The sequence below is a fragment of the Haliotis cracherodii genome, unplaced genomic scaffold (assembly GCF_022045235.1).
Source record: "Haliotis cracherodii isolate W230 unplaced genomic scaffold, xgHalCrac1.p SCAF_12, whole genome shotgun sequence".
NCBI classification, from domain to species: domain Eukaryota; kingdom Metazoa; phylum Mollusca; class Gastropoda; order Lepetellida; family Haliotidae; genus Haliotis; species Haliotis cracherodii.
Genome location: NW_027266267.1, coordinates 7130673 through 7137304, shown reverse-complemented (window position 1 = coordinate 7137304; position 6632 = coordinate 7130673).

Here is a 6632-nt window from a genome sequence, read left to right as displayed (position 1 = left end):
GGATATGACCCACTTTAGGTATTTCCTGTATGATGCGACACTCCCGATAAAGGCTACGACTTGCAATGTTCGTGTGACGTAATACGGAGTAAGAGTTATGCCCCTTATTGTTTTAGTGATGGTTCAAAATTAAAGCTGGATTTTATCAGGTCTTTCAAAGAACATTTCTTCGTTTTTTTAACAATATTTCATTTTACAGAGAGAGTCCACCTGTTTCTTTACGTTAGACAACATTGTTATACGCCGCACCCATAGTCTATCAGCAATATTCCAGCTATATGACGGTCTGTAAATAATCGAGTATGGACCAGACAATCCAGTGATTGAAATTATGAGCATCGGTCCACGCAATTGGGAAAATATGTCATGCATCAACCAAGTCAGCGAGCCTGACCACCCGATCCCGTTTGTCACTTCTTACGACAAGCATAGTCAACTGTTATTGAAAGCATGGGTTGCCGAAGACCTATTCTAACCCGGATCTTCACAGGTAAGTAAAAAGTGGTGGAACCTTTATTTTTGGTGAGAAGTGTGTTTTAGAAAAAAAAAACGCGGTTCGTTATTTTGTATATACGAAAAACTCATCTGCTTGAAAAAAAGTAATCACATCCTAAAAAAATAGGTCTCCACTGCAATATGGCCATCCTCATCAATACAGAGTATTTCGTGGGCAAAGCCTTTATCTTTGACACCGAGGCATGAGCATGTTGGACTGTATGCCTGTAACACTTATCTATTACATATCATTTAAAATCTTTCATTTCAAGATGCCATATCATGCTAGTCACTGTGTCCTTTCCTTGGACAAGGTTGGTTGGTTGGTTGGTTGTTTTTTTGTTTAACGCCGCACTCAGCAATATTCCAGCTATATGACGGCGGTCTGTAAATTATCTAGTCTGAACCAGACAATCAAGTGATTGATATCATGAGCATCGATCCACGCAATTGAGAGCAAATGAAAACATACGAACATGGCAGTGGTATGTGAATGAAATGTCGATCTTCTGGGGAGTAATTTCCTAAAGGTTTTGGTTGAGTAGACACCCATTTTTCATCAAAGTTGGTTGGTTGGTTTGTTGTTTAACGCCGCACTCAGCAATATGCCAGCTATATGACGGTTGTCTGTAAATAATCGAGTCTGAACCAGACAATCCAGTGATCAATATCATGAGCATCGACCCACGCAATTGGGATCGATGGCATGCATCAACCAAGTCAGCGAGCCTGACCACCCGATCCCGTTAGTCGTCTTATACGACAAGCTTAGTGGGAGGACAAGGTTGACTTGTCCCGTTGTGATATGACTGATACAGTTGATGACAGTGATGTGAAATGCCCATTATTTGTTTGTTTGTTGTTTACTCCTGACTCAGCAATATATGCCAGCGGCCTGTAAATAATCAAGTCTGAACCAGACAATCTAGTGATCATGCGCATCGATCTACGCAATTTGGATTTTTGTGGAGTTCATGTTATCTTTGTACGTATAACTTGTCGTCGAGTTATTATTTATTCAAACTGCGTGGAAGTAATGTAATTATCCCACCTAACACATAAGAAAATTATCACAAGGACGGTTAATTAATTTTAGCGGTAGACGACACTGCGTCGGAGAGCTGAAATCCTTCTCTGTATAGACCCGTGAAGATCCGGGGTAGAATAGGTCTTCAGGAACCCATGCTTGCCGTAAAAAGCGACTAAGCTTGTCGTAAAAGACGACAAACGGGATCGGGTGTTCAGGCTCTCTGACTTGGTTGATGCATGTCATCGATCCCAATTGCGTGGATCGATGCTCATGATGTCAATCACTGGATTGTCTTGTCCAGACTCGATTTCTTACAGACCGCTGTCATATAGCTGGAATATTGCTGAGTGCGGCGTAAAACAATAAACCAACCAACCTTCTCTGTATAAACTCCAGCTCTCATCGCAGGTGACCAATGTCGGTGATTTGACGGGCGACACTCAAGACTATGGGCCAACATCTACGGTTGATTTTGATTTCGGTTTCGCAGATTCTGTTCAAAGGCAAGATATTCTTTTTGACAGAACTTTCATTCATTCATTGATTGTATTATAACTAGTAAAAGGGTTATCAGAGGCCCATATTTGGCCCCTAGTATGCAGTAGGGCTGGGACGGGTAACTCGGGTACTGGGGTCGGGTGGGTAATGAGTAGGACCTGGGTACCCATAGCACTACCCGGACCCATGGTTAATCACATGATATATTGTTTAATGACAAAAAAATACCCAGAACTCCGTGAACTCCCAGAGCAGCAGGTCACAAATGTTCATATTTCTTTCGGACGGGACTATTCACGCATTCCTTCTGACTTATAGGCCTATATATATTTGAATAAAGATAAAGCTTCCGTCAAAGCAAAACCGTATTGTTTTATAGTGCACGTAAATACTTTTTGGCAAACAATTCCTTATCGGACATTTTGTACCTATCCCTTGACACCTACAGCGGGTACCTGGGTAGTGTCAGGTAATAGGGGGTAGGGTAACTGGGTAGGGTCAGGTAATAGCGGGTGGGGTAACTGGGTAGGGTCAGGTAATAAGGGTTGGGTCAGGTAATAGGGGGTTGGGTAACCGGGTAGGTTCAGGAAATAAGGGTAGGGTCAGGTAATAGGGGGTGGGGTAACGGGGTAGGGTCAGGTAATAGGGGGTTTGGTAACCGGGTAGGGTCAGGTAATAGGGGGTGGGGTAACTGGATAGGGTCAGGTAATAGCGGGTGGGGTAACTGGATAGGGTCAGGTAATAGCGGGTGGGGTAACGGGGTAGGGTCAGGTAATAGGGGGTTGGGTAACCGGGTAGGTTCAGGTAATAACGTTAGGGTCAGGTAACAGGGGGATGGGTAACCGGGTAGGTTCAGGAAATAAGGGTAGGGTCAGGTAATAGGGTTTGGGTAACGGGGTAGGGTCAGGTAATAGGGGGTTTGGTAACCGGGTAGGGTCAGGTAATAGGGGGTGGGGTAACTGGGTAGGGTCAGGTAATAAGGGGATGGGTAACCGGGTAGGTTCAGGTAATAACGTTAGGGTCAGGTAACAGGGGGGTGGGTAACCGGGGAGGGTCAAGTAATAGGGGGATGGATAACCGGGTAGGGTCAGGTAATAACGGTAGGGTCAGGTAACAGGGGGGTGGGTAACCGGGGAGGGTCAAGTAATAGGGGGATGGATAACCGGGTAGGGTCAGGTAATAACGGTAGGGTCAGGTAACCGGGGGGATGGGTAACCGGGGAGGGTCAAAATAACCTGTTTTACTTATTTGCCTGTCAGGTTCACTTGGTATAGAATACTTGATAAATTCCTACGTTATACGTCATTGTCATTGGCTTAGATACATGTCAGCATAGTAATGTCTTTCATGCAAATAAACACAAAAACCTCTGGTCTAGAAAAATCCTCAAGAGCTTTTGAAAACGGTCCACACTCCTTCCTAGGATATTCATATGATTAAACTGTAAAGCAACTAATGTTAATTAGGATAACTGAAATTTCTGAAAACTATCTAGTCCCTGATAGTGATATTTCAATATTGTTAAATGGGAGCTCCTTGTCTGTCATGCAGACCCATAAATAAATATATCCATTATATATGTCTATAATCATGGGCAAATCCAGATTACTTCAATTCTTCCTTTAATTAAATTTTATTTAGATCATTTAGCAACTGTTTTTTTCTGTACAATTTGTTAATTTCAGAATCTAGATGTTAGACTAGGACCTCCTATGTCAGCTATTACCTGCTGCTTCTCTATGTTTGGGTACTGGGGACACGGGTGGCCCAGTCGTCGAAGGCGCCGCAAGTCGCTCATCTTCCCGAGGCAAGAGAGTTAACTGACTTTAAAAGTCCAGTTTCCACCCTTGCCGAACTGGGCTGGAATTAGTGGGCTCGATCGTTGCGCCACCAGTGGCTATTACCAATTATGTCCCTTCTAAGCCTTTCCTATGGACCAATCAGATTCCACCTCTCGTACCACTTGCGTTTGCTTCACACACAATGGTGGCGCCCGGTCAGGACGATCTGATCGATAATCAAGATCAATATTGTGATAAAACGGGTCTTACATCGCGAAAAGCATCAAATCACGCGAGCACCTTGATTAAAAACATGAAAGGATTTGGAAAATATCTGCTGACAACGAATTGGCGATGCACGTGCTTTGCAAACCCTGCAATCGATCGAAATCTGCACGACAGTTTACGAACCGGATTTTGATTTCGGTGCGCGATTTTGATTGGACTATGTATAGACTCGTTAGTCCAGACAAAACGTAACTCCATAATACCAGCCTAGTTCGGCAAGGGTGGAAACTGGACTTTAATAGTCAGTTAACTCCTTTGCCTCGGGAAGATGCAAGTCGCTGTGCAGAGTTGCGTCCCTTGGGCACGCCAAAAACCTATGATTGTGGGTTCGAATCCCGGTTTAACCCGATTATGATTCTAGGTTTGTCAGCACCATACCCGTGCTCTAGGGTTTCACCGAAGTGGTAAACGTCTGAGACCTGCATTACTTCGGGCTTTCCTCCCACATTAAGCTGACACTCAACTCACCCACTGTTTGGGTACTTTATCTCTTACATAAATCGCGGTCAGGTAGCCTGGTGGTTAAAGCGTTCGCTCGTCACGCCGAATATCCGGGTTCGTTTCCCGACATGGGTACAATGTGTGAAGCCCATTTCTGGTGTCCCGCGCCGTGATATTGCTAGAATATTGCTAAATGCGGCGTAAAACCATACTCACTCACGCACTCTTGTACATATCTTAACTGTGATATTATATATAATGCTAATCATGTCAGTATTTTCAGACTGAGGACCTATTTTAACCTGGAATCCGCAGAAAGGCGACTGTCCTATTGTAAGAGGAGTCTAACGTGATCGGGTGGTCAGGCTCGCTGACTTGGTTGATGTATGTCAACATATCCCAATTGCGTGGATCGATGTTTACTTTAACACTATTGAGAGTGTCCATAAAAGATTCTGCAAATCCTTTTCGAAAGTTAAGAAGTTCACCAATAACAACATGGTTCTAGGAGACTGTGGTAGGATCCCCCCTACAGTATAACTACATGTCAAGAGCAGTCAAGCACTGGTGCAGACTAATTCAGATGGAACAACACAGGCTACCCATCCAAGCCTTTTATATACTAAAATCTCTTGATGATAATGGTAAAATTACATGGGCATCACATATTAGAATGATTTTATTCCAGTTTGGATTTGGTTTTGTTTGGCTAAGCATTTGTAATATTCAACATTTCATGACAGATTTTAAACGAAGAGTTTAGGACTGCCTCACTCAATATTGGCACTTTTCCCTGACATCATCAACGAAATGCAATTACTACTCACAGTTCAAGTCATCACTAAATGTGGAATCATATATTACTTGTGATATGTCCTCTTACCAACGTAGACTTATAGCCATGTTCCTGTGTAATAATTTCAGACTTGCTTTGCTGGGTTGTGAAAACAACACCCCATTTAATGAACGTGTCTGCACATTCTGTTTTTCAAAGGGACATAACCATGTTGAAGATGAATTGCATGTTCTTATGATTTGTGACCAGTATTCTAGGGCAAGAAGAAACTCTTTTCCCAAGCGTCTCGTTGCCCCTCCCTCTATTGAGAATTTTATAAGACTTCTGTCAGCTGAAAACGAACAAATTATAAAAAGCTTCGGTAAATTTCTCTTCCAAGTCATGAACATTCGAACGGAAACATAGTGTTGAACGATGAATCATTATTAAATCTACTCAGCATGCAAATATATATACAGTAAATTTACATTGTATTATGCGCCGGTGGCCTGAAGTACCGGATAAATTTGTCTGTCTGTCTGTCTGTCTATGTTTATACCAATCACTGGATTGTCTGGTTCAGACTTGATTATTTACAGAACGCCGTCATTCAGCTGGAATATTGCTGTGTGCGGCGTTAAACAACAAACACACAACATCACACAACAAACAAGGTGAAAAGTGTGACCTGGTGACTGAGGGTGTATATAACACACATGGCATGCATTCAACGACATGTTCAATTCTCAGAGACCCGTGAAGATCCGGGGTAGAATAGGTCTTCAGAAACCTATGCATGCCGTAAAAGGTGACTATGCTTGTCGTAAGAGGCGACTAACAGGATCGGGTGGTCAGGCTCGCTGACTTGGTTTGAAGCACGTCATCGTGTCCCAATTGCGTTGATCGATGCTCATGGTGTCAATCACTGGATTGTCTGGTCCAGACTCGATCATTTACAGACCGCCGCCACATAGCTTGAATATTGCGGCGTTAAACAAAAAAAAAAGATGTATTGTCAGACTGCCAGATTGATATGTACAATCTTAGTTTCCAGGCAACGAAAGGTGTTTTTTTTAATGATTGTAATCACATTTTCTATAACTGCCATTTGACAAGTCTCCTTTGAGACAGATCTATTTATTCTCACCTCAATAAATATTGTGTACATCTGTTTTCTTGTCATTTCTGAATGAGAGTTTACTATTTGACAAGTGTAGGCCCGAGTTCACGGCATGCTTCCAGAACACCCTCCTTGTGTGGGTGCCATGTGGGTGCCCATCTTCCCGAGGCAAGTGAGTTAACTGACTATAAAAGTCCAGTTTAA